Source organism: Oncorhynchus keta, chromosome 5 (genome assembly GCF_023373465.1).
Source record: "Oncorhynchus keta strain PuntledgeMale-10-30-2019 chromosome 5, Oket_V2, whole genome shotgun sequence".
NCBI lineage: Eukaryota > Metazoa > Chordata > Actinopteri > Salmoniformes > Salmonidae > Oncorhynchus > Oncorhynchus keta.
Window position 1 is genome coordinate 2833175 of NC_068425.1, and position 14271 is coordinate 2847445.

The window sequence follows — 14271 nt, forward strand, 5'->3', positions numbered from 1 at the left end:
ATTTGGGGACTGTGAAAAGACCCCTGGTGGCATGTCTGGTGGGATAAGTGTGTGTGTCAGAGCTATGTAAAAGTTGACTATGCAAACAATTTGGGATTTTCAACCCTGTTTCTTATAAAAAGAAGAAATTATGCAGTCAGTCTTTCCTCCTCTTAGCCAAGAGAAACTGGCATGCATAATATTGATTTCAGCTCTCTGTTTACAGTTAAGAGCAAAACGTGTTGCTCTGTTCTGGGCCAGCTGCAGCTTAACTAGGTATTTCCTTGCAGCACTGGACCACACAACTGGACAATAATCAAGATTAGACAAAACTAGAGCTTGCAGAACTTGCTTTTTGGAGTGTGGTATCAAAAAAGCAGAGCATCTCTTTATTATGGCCAGACCTCTTCATTTAATCTATATGTTTTGACCATGACAGTTTATAATCTAAGGTAACGCCAAGTCATTTAGTCTCCTAAACTTGTTCAACGGCCACACAATTCATTACAAGATTCAGCTTGAGGTCTAGAACTTAAGGAATGATTTGTTCCAAATACAATGCTCTTAGTTTTAGAGATGTTCAGGACCAGTGTATTACTGGCCACCCCTTCCAAAACAGACTGCAACTCTTTGTTAAGGGTTTCAATGACTTCATTAGCTGTGGTTGCTGATGCATTTATTGTTGAATCATCAGCATACATGGACTCACATGCTTTGTTTAATGCCAGTGGCAGGTCATTGGTAAAAATAGAAATGAATAGAGGGCCATGAGAGCTGCCCTGCGGTACACCACACTTTACATGTTTGACATTAGAGAAGCTTCCATTAAAGAAAACCCTTCGAGTTCCATTAAATAGATAGCTCTGAATCCACAATATGGTAGAGGTTGAAAAGCCATAACACAAGTTTTTTCAACAACAGGTTATGGTCAATAATAAAGGCTGCACTGAAATTGAACAGTACAACTCCCACAATCTTCTTCTTATCAATTTATTTAACCAATCATCAGTCATTTGTGTCAGTGCAGTACATGTTGAGTGCCCTTCTCCATAAGCATTCTTTATAAGCATGCTGAAAGTCTTGTTAATTTGTTTACAGAGAAATGGCCATTAAAATCATTTGCAACATCAAATGGTTTCGTGATGAATAAGCCATCTGATTCGATGAAATGTGGAGTTGAATTTGTCTTTCTGCCCATAATTTAATTTCAAGTACTCTTTTTCCATCATTCTTTATATCATTGATCTTGGCTTCACAATACAGTTTCTTCTTCTTTTTGTTGAGTTTAGTCACATAATTTCTCAATTTGCAATAAGTAAGCCAGTCAGATGTGCAGCCAGACGTATTAGCCACTCCTTCTGCCCCATCTCTTTCAACCATACAGTTTTTCAATTCCTCATCAATCCATGGAGCCTTAACAGTTCTAACAGTCAGTTTCAGTCCATTCAGTCCATGTGTATCAATAATTGGAAGAAGCAATTTCATGAATTCATCAAGTGCACCGTCTGGATGCTCCTCATTAATCACATCAGACCATCAAATATTTTTAACATCATCCACAAAGGAGTCACATCAAAATATTTTGTTGCTCCCGAGTGGAGCAGTGGTCTAAAGGCACTGCATCTCAGTGCAAGAGGTATCACTATAATCCCTGGTTTGAATTCAGGCTATATCTCATCCGGCTGTGATTGGGAGTACCATAGGGTGGCGCACAATTGGCCCAGCGTTGGCCGGGGTAGGCCAAACCCGGACGGACATTATTTTAGGCCCAGCTGTTGGAACTTTGGCCGTCCTGGATATAGCCACTCTATTGTAATCACTGCATCTAATGTGAACGGATATAGCTTTAGAATTTCAGTTCTGCAGTATTAGTAAAAATGTGATTGATACATGTGGATGTTCTTGTTCCTGTAGTGTTTCTAAATATCATGGTAGGTTGATTAATAACCTGGATCAGATTACAGGCACTGGTTACAATAAGAAGCTTCCTCTTGAGCGGACAGCTTGATAAAAACCAGTCAATATTCAGGTCCCCACGAAAGTAGACCTCTCTGTTTACATCACATACACTATCAAACATACACTATAAAAATGTGGGTATGAGAAAAGTAACATTCACTGGACAGTTACTTTAGAGCTGCAAATGTTCTCTGAGCCTCATGGCAAAATGTCGCAGGAAATTTGCTTTAAAACTATTATTTCACAAAGATTCTTTTACAATCAGTTTACCCTTCACATTGTGCCTCTTTTTCCAAGAAGGACCGTAGTGATTGTATCAGATGTTATCAGAGAATAAAGAGTTGATAAACTGTTGCTATTACGGTGGCTTCACCTGCTCTCCTCTCTCTGGTGGTTTAGCTGTCGATCAAAGTTTTGTTTACAATATTTCATGGTTTTGTGTAAAAAAATATATATATAAAAATGTGAATACTGAATCTGTTTTGATGAGAAGGAATACAAAGAAACAACCAACAGACCGAGAAACTTCTCAATACATATTATTTGCAATGTTCAGCAATGCAATAGGGTATGAAACAACACGTTTACATCACTGTTTCTTTCATCTTTTGTTGTGACGTGACAATCATTATTGTGATGACTGCTATTTATCGAATAATTACCTACCGTCTAATTATTACTCAATTCAATTAATTGTGTAACAATTAACTCATTAGAAATTTGGGGCACCATAGGAAAAGTTTGCTTAATGAGTTACCATCTCCCGAATTAACTCAAGAATATATAGAGATCATACCAGTCACTAATTAATAATTTCCTCCGTTCATTCTGAACGTCGTAGACTCTGCACAAACACCGGGTCTCACTGGTCATTCCGTACCACACAAATTGATTTGATTATTTATTTACTAACAAGCTAAATGATAACATAAGATACACACGGTATAGGTTATTGATTAGAAACTTTGATGACAGCAGGTCCCTAGCGGACTAACACAATATGACACTGGTTACACAAGATGGAGAGTTAAAGAGAGAGTGAGAAAACGAGAGGGAGAGAGAAGCAACACTTGGATACATTTGGGAACTACACTCGCAATAACCCTAATACCTTGCCCCGAACTGCCTCTCTTATGGGTAAGAGGTGATGCATGTATTTACGTGTTGAAGGTCTTCGTCGGGTATCTTTGTTGGGCCTAGGCCTTCGTGTGCCGGGTTCCACTTGGTGAGGAGGGTTTGATTGAGACTTCTTATTTCGGATGGCCTTCTCCTTTGTTCTCTGGTGTAAGTCTCTTGTCCACAAGATGTCACACTGTCCTTCTTAGTTGTCTGTTTACTTGCACTCGTTCTGGAAGAGGGGTCTCCTGAGGACAGCTAGTCAGCCGTGTTGATGATCCCAGAGTGGTGATGAAAGCAGTGTAGGACACAAAGATTTAAAGAGAATAACCAGATGGTCCAACTTAAATGAACCTTCTTAGATACAGAACAGATACTCAACCATAGCATTGATTTTTAAGAGGTTCCTTTGTCTTCTTCAACCTTGTGTTGCGTTTCGGGGTCGTGACTAATCGTAGACCTCAGCTGCAGATGGTGGCCCTTCTAGTCTGATATGTTCATTCTTAACTCAACACTTTTATACCCTTGGTATGTGCCCAATAATGTTTGTAGCATGTTTTGTGCTGCTACCATGTTGTTGTCATGTTGTGTTTCTACCATGCTGTGTTGTCATGTGCTCCCACCCTCATCAGACTGTGAGGCTGCCTGAGAGACCGGCCCATTTAACATCGCCACCTGTCATCCTAGGCAGCTCTATGGTGAGAAACATCTCGGTTCCCAAGTCAAAACTCCTGTGCTACCCAGGTGCACGAGTACAAGGCTGCTTCCGACTGTTCTACGACAGATGCCGTGAGTTGACATTGTCGTAGTCCATGTGGGGTCAAACGACATAAGAAGGGCTAGCTCGGAACATCTTAAAATGTATTTTAAAGAACTGATTTTAGCATTAAAAGACTAAAAAAAAACAGCCTATCATTTCAGTTCCAGTACCATTGCTGGACCACGAGTGTGAAAGATTCAGCAGGCTACTGGCATTACACATCTGGCTAAAAGATTATTGTAGCTCTGCTGGAGTCACTTTTATATATAACTTTGACACCTTCTGGAAACAGAAGATACTCACCAGGAATGACTGAGTCCATCCAAATCACCTTGGCTCCTGTCCATGCATTTCAAGGCTGTGTTGAAACAAGGATTTATCAATGACCCAAGAACAGCTCAGCTAATCCCTACCATTGTGACAATGAGTCGTCATAATGCCACATTAAATGTACATTATCCTCGGGGCGTTGGCAGACACAATGTAAGTAACTTAATGTATGTCCCCCTAATTGCCCTGAATACCTTTATTAATCCTTCAGCTATTGGATGCAGTAATCATGAGCCTATGAACCAGAGTTACACTGTTAGCACTGAGGCGGTGTGCCCTAGTAGGAAGACCACTTTGTGCAGCTCACCCTGCACTATCAAGTCTACTTCGGATAAGATTCCCAGGAAAGCATTAAAAACAATCAAGCAACCCAGAAAAGTGCTAAAAATAGCCCATATGCAGCCTGAGAAACAAGGTCCATGAAGTTAATAACTTGCTTGTAACAGATGACATTCATATTCTGACAATACCTGAAACTCACTTAGATAATACCTTTGATGATACAGTGGTAGCAATATATGGTTATAACATTTACCGAAAAGACATAAATGCCAACAGGGGCGGTGTTGCGGTCTATATAAAGAACCACATTCCTGTAAAGCTTCGAGAAGATCTAATGTTAAATACTGTTGAAGTAATATGGCTACAGGTTAATCTGCCTCATCTAAAACCCATTCTTGTGGGAAGCTGCTATAGACCACCAAGTGCTAACAGTCAGTATCTGGATAATATGTGTGAAATGCTTGATAATGTATGTGATATCAACAGAGAAGTATATTTTCTGTGGGATTTAAATATTGACTGGCTTTCATCAATAAAATCACTCAATAAAAAGCTTCAAACTGTAAATCAGTGCCTGCAACCTGGTTCAGGCAAACAGCACAGGAATGAAATCATCGGCATGTATTGATCACGTCTTTACTAATGCTGCTGAAATTTGCTTTAAAGCCGTATCCAAATCTATAAGACGTAGTGATCACAAAATAATAGCCATATCTAGGCAAACCAAGTTAGGCTGGGCCTAATATAGTGTATAAGAGGTCATACAATAAGTTTTGTAGTGATTCATATGTTGATGATGTAAAGAATATTTGCTGGTCTGTAGTGTGTAATGAGGAGCAACCAGATGCTGGACTTGACATATTTATTCCAGTTACTAATAAGCACGCACCCATTAAGAAAATGACTGTAAAAACTGTTAAATCCCATTGGATTGATGAGGAATTGAAAAAAATGTATGGTTGAGAGGAATGAGGCAAAAGGTATGGCAAATAAGTCTGGCAGCCAAACTGATTGGCAAACGTACTGCAAATTAAGAAATCATGTGACTAACCTAAACAAAAATAAACTATACTATGAAACAAATATATATATAAAGAATGATAGTAAAAAGCTTTGGAGCACCTTAAATGACATTTTTGGGGAAAAAAAGCCAACTCGGCACCATCATTCATTGAATCAGATGGCTCATTTATCACAAAACCCACTGATATTACCCACTGATAACTACTTTGACTTTTTTATTGGAAAGATAATACACTTAGGGAGGACATGCCATTAACAAACACTGGCACTACACATCCAAGTGTATCTGACAAAATTATGAATGACAAGAATTGTACTTTTGAATTCCGTAAAGTCAGTGAGGAAGAGGTGAAAAAAGTATTGCTGTCTATCAACAATGACAAGCCACCGGGGTCTGACAATCTGGATGCAAAATTACTGAGGATAATAGTGGACGATATTGCCACATCTTCAATTTAAGTCTTCTAAAAAGTGTGTGCTCGAAGGCCTGGAAGGAAGCTAAAGCAGTTCCGCTACCCAAGAAAAGTAAAGCCCCCTTTACAGACTCAAATAGCCAACCAATCAGCCTGTTACTAAACCTTAGTAAATTCTGGAAAAAATGGGAAGGACACTCAACAAGGACGACACTTACACAAATGACTAATGATTGGCTGAGAGAAATTGATGATAAAATGATTGTGTGGGCTGTCTTGTTAGACTTCAGTGCAGCTTTTGACATTATCAATCATAGTCTGCTGCTGTAAAATCTTGTCTTATGGCTTTACACCCCCTGAATATAATGTGGATAAAGAGTTACTTGTCTAACAGAACACAGAGGGTGTTCTTTAATGGATGCCTCAAACTTAATCCAGGTAGAAGCAGGAATTCCCCAGGGTAGCTGTTTAGGCCTCTTGCTTTTTTCAATCTTTACTAATGGCATGCCACTGGTTTGAGTAAAGCCAGTGTGTTTATGTATGCAGATGACTCAACATTATACATGTCAGCTACTACAGCCACTGAAATGACTGCAATGCTTAACAAAAAGCTGCAGTTAGTTTCGGAGGGGTAGCTACTGCCTTGGCAGTAATGGTGATCCATAATAAATACAAATATATTAAGCACTTCCTAAATAGCACTGAGTCATAAAAAGTCATTACAATTTCAACCAGTTGAAATCAATATCAGTACAAAGTATTCCTTGAATAGCAAAATGTATGCAGTGATACTAATGCATTTTGAATAGTCCATTATACAAGTCCCTCACTTTAGTCAACTACTTTGATGGTTGGGCCTTGGGAGCTGGCACCAGAGCTGGACCATGCCTGATCTCCACAGCTACCTTTGGGCATGCCTCCTTGCTGGTATAGCTTGGTAATGATAGGTTGGCACACTTTCTCCAGCTCCTTCAGCTGATGCTCATACTCCTCTTTGTCTGCAAGCTGGTTGTTTTCCAACCAGGAATTGGCCTGGTCGCACGTGTCCACCACTTTCTTCTTGTCCTCCTCACTGATCTTGCCTTTCATGTTGTCATCCTCCATGCTGCGCTTCATATTGAAGGTGTACAACTCCAGAGAGTTCTTGGCTGCCATCTTCTCCCTCTGTGCGTCGTCTTCAACTTTGTATTTGTCTGCATCCTGCACCATCCTCTCAATATCCTCTATGCTGAGCCGCACCTTATCGTTGGTGATCTTGTTCACTTTTCCCGTGCTCTTGTCCACCTCTGATACATTCAGAATGCCATTGGCATCGATATCAAAACTCACCTCGATCTGAGGGACTCCTCGTGAGGCAGGGGGGATTCCAGAGAGCTCAAACTTCCCCAGGAGGTTGTTGACCTTGGTCATGGCTCTCTCTTCCTCGTAGAGGAATGTCAAGTGGTGAATGTCTGGGTCTGTTTGGATGGATGGGATGGTGATGTTGCGTTTGATCAGAGCGGTCATGACCCCTCCGGTGGTTTCGATGCCTAAGGACAGGGGAGCCACGTCTAGCAGCAGCAGGTCCTGGACGTTGTCACACTTATCGCCAGACAAAAAGACCGCCTGGACGGCAGCGTTGTAGGCCACCGCCTCGTCTGGGTTTATGCTATTGTTCAGTTCTCTGCCGTTGAAGAAGTTCTGCAGTAGCTTCTGGACCTTGGGGATCCAGGTGAAGCCTCCGACCAGGACAACGTCATGGATCTGGGCCTTGTCCATCTTGGCGTCCATGGGAGCTTTTACCACAGGTGCCAGGGTTCCAATGAAACATCTCCAAACGAGCCCTGGTGATGGAGGTGTAGAAGTCGATTCCCTCAAAGAGGGAGTCGATCTCAATGCTGGCCTGGGAGCTGGAGGACAGGGTTCTCTTGGCCCTCTCGCAGGCCATCCTCAGCCTCCTCAGAGCCCGCTTGAACTCCTTGAATTCCATAGACGATTGCCCCCACTGTGGGCTCATTGATTATCCTCAGCACGTTCAGCCCAGCGGTCACTCCAGCGTCCTAAGTGGCCTGTCTTTGTGAGTCGTTGAAGTAGGCGAAGACTGATGGACACCTTCTCTCCCAGGTAGGCCCCAGCGATCTCCTTTATCTTTACCAGCACCATGGAGGCGCTTGGCGTCGACAACGGTGTTGTTGGGGTTCATGGTAACCTGGTTCTTTGCTGCGTCACCGATGAGTCTCTTGGTTTCTGTGAAGGCCACATAGCTGGGCGTGGTCCTGTTGCCCTGGTTGTTGGCGATGATCTCCACTTTGCCATGCTGGAACATCCCCACACAGGAGTAGGTAGTATCCAGGTCAATGCCGATAGACAGGCTTTTAGCTTATGACATCTTGATGGTTTGGAGTTAGTAGCCTACAAAAGAATGAAAGAAGGTTTTAGAAATGTATATTATTCTATGAAAACCTAAACCCTACGAAAACCTAGGAGCAAGTAGTGTCAATCTCCACCAACAGAGGTGTTAGCCTAAATATACTTGAATAACAACCAAACCTGAGTTCAGTAATACATGCGTATTTAAGTATTTGTATTTGAAAGGCTTATTTTCTGTTTATTTTAGTATTTTCAAATAATAGGGCCGAAACAACCAATTCTATTTGAAATATTTGAAAGTATTTTCTAATAATTTCCTACAAATACTATTTGAAACTAGTTTATAAATACATTTCAAATACCCATTGGACCAAACAGCCCTGGGTTCAAATTGTAATTATTATTTTTTTTAAATGTTACCTTTATTTAACCAGGCAAGTCAGTTAAGAACATATTCTTATTTTCAATGACGGCCTGGGAACAGTGGGTTAACTGCCTGTTCAGGGGCAGAACGACAGATTTGTACCTTGTCAGCTCGGGGGTTTGAACTCGCAACCTTCCGGTTACTAAATGCATGGAGTCTTTAAATATTTTTTATTTGAAAATACTCGTGTATTTCAGTAATTTCATATCCATGCTGATACTTTCCAAATGTATTTCCAAATGCATTCCAATATACAACTAATTGTATTTTCAAAGACAAAATGCACCTGTAATTGAAATACAATAAATAGTATTTGAATGAGTCTCAGAACAACACTTGTCAATGTTGTCAATATATTTAATTGTGCTATATAGCTAAAGTTTACAACAGTCATGCATATAAAAGTAGGCTACTGGAAGTTACTTACTTGTGATTGTAGAGGTCTCGTTGAAAGGAATAGGGCAGTAGCCTATAAAGTTGCTCTGGTCTTTTCTTGCTTTCTTCACCCACACAAATAATGAAACCAATAGTTCAGTAGTGTAGCTAGCCTGTTTCCTGTATTCTCTTGTGTTGATTAAAAGGATAAAAAAAGTTAATAATTCAAATTTCACCACAAATGAAACAGCATACGGTTCAACCTTAGTCAAAAGTTCAGTCAACAGTTCAGTCAACACCCTGTAGTTCCTCAACAGTGCACGAGATGTTAGTTTATGCATTTCTTCTCACTAATTAATTTTATACAGTTGAAGTCGGAAGTTTACATACACCTTAGCCAAATACATTTAAACTCCGTTTTAAATTCCTGACATTTAATCCTAGTAAAAATGCCCTGTCTTAGGTCAGTTAGTATCACCACTTTATTTTAAGAATGTGAAATGTCAGAATAATAGAGAGAATTATTTATTTCAGCTTTTATTTCTTTCATCACATTCCCAGTGGGTCAGAAGTTTACAAACACTCAATTAGCAGTTGGTAGCATTGCCTTTAAATTGTTTAACTTGGGTCAAACGTTTTGGTTAGCCTTTAACAAGCTTCCCATAATAGGTTGGGAAAATTTTGGCTCATTCCTCCTGACAAGAGCCGGTGTAACTAAGTCAGGTTTGTAGGCTTCCTTGCACACACACGCTTTTTCAGTTCTGCCCACAAATTTTCTATAGGATTGAGGTCAGGGCTTTGTGATGGCCACTCCAATACCTTGACTTTGTTGTCCTTATGCCATTTTGCCACAACTTTTTAAATTTATTTTACCTTTATTTAACCAGGTAGGCAAGTTGAGAACAAGTTCTCATTTACAATTGCGACCTGGCCAAGATAAAGCAAAGCAGTTCGACAGATACAACGCCACAGAGTTACACATGGAGTAAAACAAACATACAGTCAATAAATAATACAGTATAAACAAGTCTATATACAATGTGAGCAAATGAGGTGAGAAGGGAAGTAAAGGCAAAAAAGGCCATGGTGGCAAAGTAAATACAATATAGCAAGTAAAACACTGGAATGGTAGTTTTACAATGGAAGAATGTGCAAAGTAGAAATAAAAGTGCAAAGGAGCAAAATAAATAAATAAAATACAATTGGGAAAGAGGTAGTTGTTTGGGCTAAATTATAGGTGGGCTATGTACAGGTGCAGTAATCCGTGAGCTGCTCTGACAGTTGGTGCTTATAGTTGGTGAGGGAGATAAGTGTTGCCAGTTTCAGAGATTTTTGTAGTTCGTTCCAGTCATTGGCAGCAAAGAACTGGAAGGAGAGGCGGCCGAAGAAAGAATAGGTTTTGGGGGTGACTAGAGAGATATACCTGCTGGAGTGTGTGCTACAGGTGGGAGATGCTATGGTGACCAACGAGCTGAGATAAGGGGGGACTTTACCTAGCAGGGTCTTGTAGATGACATGGAGCCAGTGGTTTTGGCGACGAGTATGAAGCGAGGGCCAGCCAACGAGAGCGTACAGGTCGCAATGGTGGGTAGTATATGGGGCTTTGGTGACAAAACGGATGGCACTGTGATAGATTGCATCCAATTTGTTGAGTAGGGTATTGGAGGCTATTTTGTAAATGACGTCGCCAAAGTCGAGGATTGGTAGGATGGTCAGTTTTACAAGGGTATGTTTGGCAGCATGAGTGAAGGATGCTTTGTTGCGAAATAGGAAGCCAATTCTAGATTTAACTTTGGATTGGAGATGTTTGATATGGGTCTGGAAGGAGAGTTTACAGTCTAACCAGACACCTAAGTATTTGTAGTTGTCCACGTATTCTAAGTCAGAGCCGTCCAGAGTAGTGATGTTGGACAGGCGGGTAGGTGCAGGTAGCGATCGGTTGAAGAGCATGCATTTAGTTTTACTTGTATTTAAGAGCAATTGGAGGCCACGAAAGGAGAGTTGTATGGCATTGAAGCTTGCCTGGAGGGCACACAGTGTCCAAAGAAGGGCCAGAAGTATACAGAATGGTGTTGTCTGCGTAGAGGTGGATCAGAGACTCACCAGCAGCAAGAGCGACCTCATTGATGTATCCAGAGAAGAGAGTCTGTCCAAGAATTGAACCCTGTGGAACCCCATAGAGACTGCCAGAGGTCCGGACAGCAGACCCTCCGATTTGACACACTGAACTCTATCAGAGAAGTAGTTGGTGAACCAGGCGACGCAATCATTTGAGAAACCAAGGCTGTCGAGTCTGCCGATGAGGATGTGGTGATTGACAGAGTCGAAAGCCTTGGCCAGATCAATGAATACAACTGCACAGTAATGTTTCTTATCGATGGCGGTTAAGATATCGTTTAGGACCTTGAGCGTGGCCGAGGTGCACCCATGACCAGCTCTGAAACCAGATTGCATAGCAGAGAAGGTATGGTGAGATTTGAAATGGTCGGTAATCTGTTTGTTGACTTGGCTTTCGAAGACCTTAGAAAGGCAGGGTAGGATAGATATAGGTCTGTAGCAGTTTGGGTCAAGAGCGGCCCCCCCTTTGAAGAGGGGGATGACCGCAGCTGCTTTCCAATCTTTGGGAATCTCAGACGACACGAAAGAGAGGTTGAACAGGCTATTACTAAATAGGGGTGGCAACAATTTCGGCAGATAATTTTAGAAAGAAAGGGTCCAGATTGTCTAGCCCGGCTGATTTGTAGGGGTCCAGATTTTGCAGCTTTTTCAGAACATCAGCTGAACGGATTTGGGAGAAGGAGAAATGGGGAAGGCTTGGGCCAGTTGCTGTTGAGAGTGCAGTGCTGTTGACCGGGGAAGGAGTAGCCAGGTGGAAAGCATGGCCAGCCGTAGAAAAATGCTTACTGAAATTCTCAATTATGGTGGATTTATCAGTGGTGACAGTGTTTCCTATCTTCAGTGCAGTGGGCAGCTGGGAGGAGGTGTTCTTATTCTCCATGGACTTTACAGTGTCCCAGAACTTTTTGGAGTTAGTGTTGCAGGAAGCAAATTTCTGCTTGAATAAGCTAGCCTTGGCTTTTCTAACTGCCTGTGTATAATGGTTTCTAGCTTCCCTGAACAGCTGCATATCACGGGGGCTGTTTGATGCTAATGCAGAACGCCATAGGATGTTTGTGTTGGTTAAGGGCAGTCAGGTCTGGGGAGAACCAAGGGCTATATCTGTTCCTGGTTCTAAATGTCTTGAATGGGGCATGTTTATTTAAGATGGTTAGGAAGGCATTTTAAAAAAAATATCCAGGCATCCTCTACTGACGGGATGAGATCAATATCCTTCCAGGATACCCCGGCCAGGTCGATTAGAAAGGCCTGCTCGCTGAAGTGTTTCAGGGAGCGTTTGACAGTGATGAGTGAAGGTCGTTTGACCGTTGACCCATTACGGATGCAGGCAATGAGGCAGTGATCGCTGAGATCTTGGTTGAAGACAGCAGAGGTGTATCTAGAGGGGAAGTTGGTTAGGATGATATCTATGAGGGTGCCCGAGTTTAAGGCTTTGGGGAGGTACCTGGTAGGTTCATTGATAATTTGTGTGAGATTGAGGACATCAAGTTTAGATTGTAGGATGGCTGGGGTGTTAAGCATGTTCCAGTTTAGGTCGCCTAGCAGCACGAGCTCTGAAGATAGATGGGAGGCAATCAGTTCACATATGGTGTCCAGAGCACAGCTGGGGGCAGAGGGTGGTCTACAGCAGGCGGCAACGGTGAGAGACTTGTTTTTAGAGAGGTGGATTTTTAAAAGTATAAGTTCAAATTGTTTGGGTACAGACCTGGATAGTAGGACAGAACTCTGCAGGCTATCTTTGCAGTAGATTGCAACACCGCCCCCTTTGGCAGTTTTATCTTGTCAGAAAATGTTGTAGTTTGGGATTCAAATTTCAGAATTTTTGGTGGTCTTCCTAAGCCAGGATTCAGACACAGCTAGAACATCCGGGTTGGCAGAGTGCGCAAAAGCAGTGAATAGAACATACTTAGGGAGGAGGCTTCTAATGTTAACATGCATGAAACTTTGGAAGTATGCCTGGGGGTGTTACGAATCCCTTTTGTCCCGACAGTCTAGGGGGGGGATGGTAACAAGACCCATAACACCCCAAATATAACCACAGACAACTAAATTACCATCAAACACTCATGGTTTATTTGAAAACACACGGTAATGGGGGGAGCAGGAAAAGGGGCTGAGCTGGACCCAAGGAAAGAAATAATAAGTATCCAAAAACACCCCTAAGCCAGACTAGCCTACTTCACCAACAGCTAACTAACTAATCAAAAATACAGTGGGTGGTCCGCCCAGTTCTAATTAGTGTATTTATACAAAGTATTCCTACAGGTAATGTATGCCCATGGGCAACTTATCTTGGTACCCCCTTTTCCCACCTTCAAACAAACACGATAACAAAACCAATACTCACAGGTGGGGACAAAGTGACATGTAGTTGCAAAAACCAAACAAGCGCTCTACAGACCAATGGCATTGACAGAGAGATTGAGCTCTAGAGCAAACAGACACACAAGGTTTTTAAACCAAGGGAAAGGGAATGTGATAGGGTAATGGAAACAGGAGGTGTGTCCTCTGATTAGTGACTGATTGGGGAATGTTGATTGCCACCTGTGAGGGGGAGAGAAAATAAATACACACACAGGATACCTGTATCCGTAACAGGGGGTCATTGTCCATTTGGAAGACTCATTTGCGACCAAGCTTTAAATTCCTGACTGATGTCTTGAGATGTTGCTTCAATATATCCACATAATTTTCCTACCTCATGATGCCATCTATTTTGGGAAGAGCACCAGTCCCTCCTGCAGCAAAGCATCCCCACAACATGATGCTGCCACTCCCATGCTTCACGGTTGGGATGATGTTCTTCGGCTTGCAAGCCTCACCCTTTTTCCTCCAAGCATAATGATGGTCATTATGGCTAAACAGTTCTATTTTTGTACGATATTCATCCTCATGTGCAGTTGCAAACCATAGTCTAGCTTTTTTATGGCGGTTTTTGAGCAGTGGCTTCTTCCTTGCTGAGCTGCCTTTCAGGTTATGTCAATATAGGACTTGTTTTATTGTGGATATAGATACTTTTGTACCAGTTTCCTCCAGCATCTTCACAATGTCCTTTGCTGTTGTTCTGGGACTGATTTGCACTTTTCACACCGAAATACGTTCATCTCTAGGAGACAGAACGCATCTCCTTCCTGAGCGGTATG

The 14271-nt window shown here is 41.9% G+C and overlaps 1 pseudogene; it reads right to left on the bottom strand.

Moving 5' to 3' along the window:
- Nucleotides 1-5433: 5433 nt before the first annotated feature.
- LOC118384294 (heat shock 70 kDa protein-like) lies at nt 5434-8233 on the bottom strand (annotated as a pseudogene).
- Between the last annotated feature and the right edge of the window lie 6038 nt (nt 8234-14271).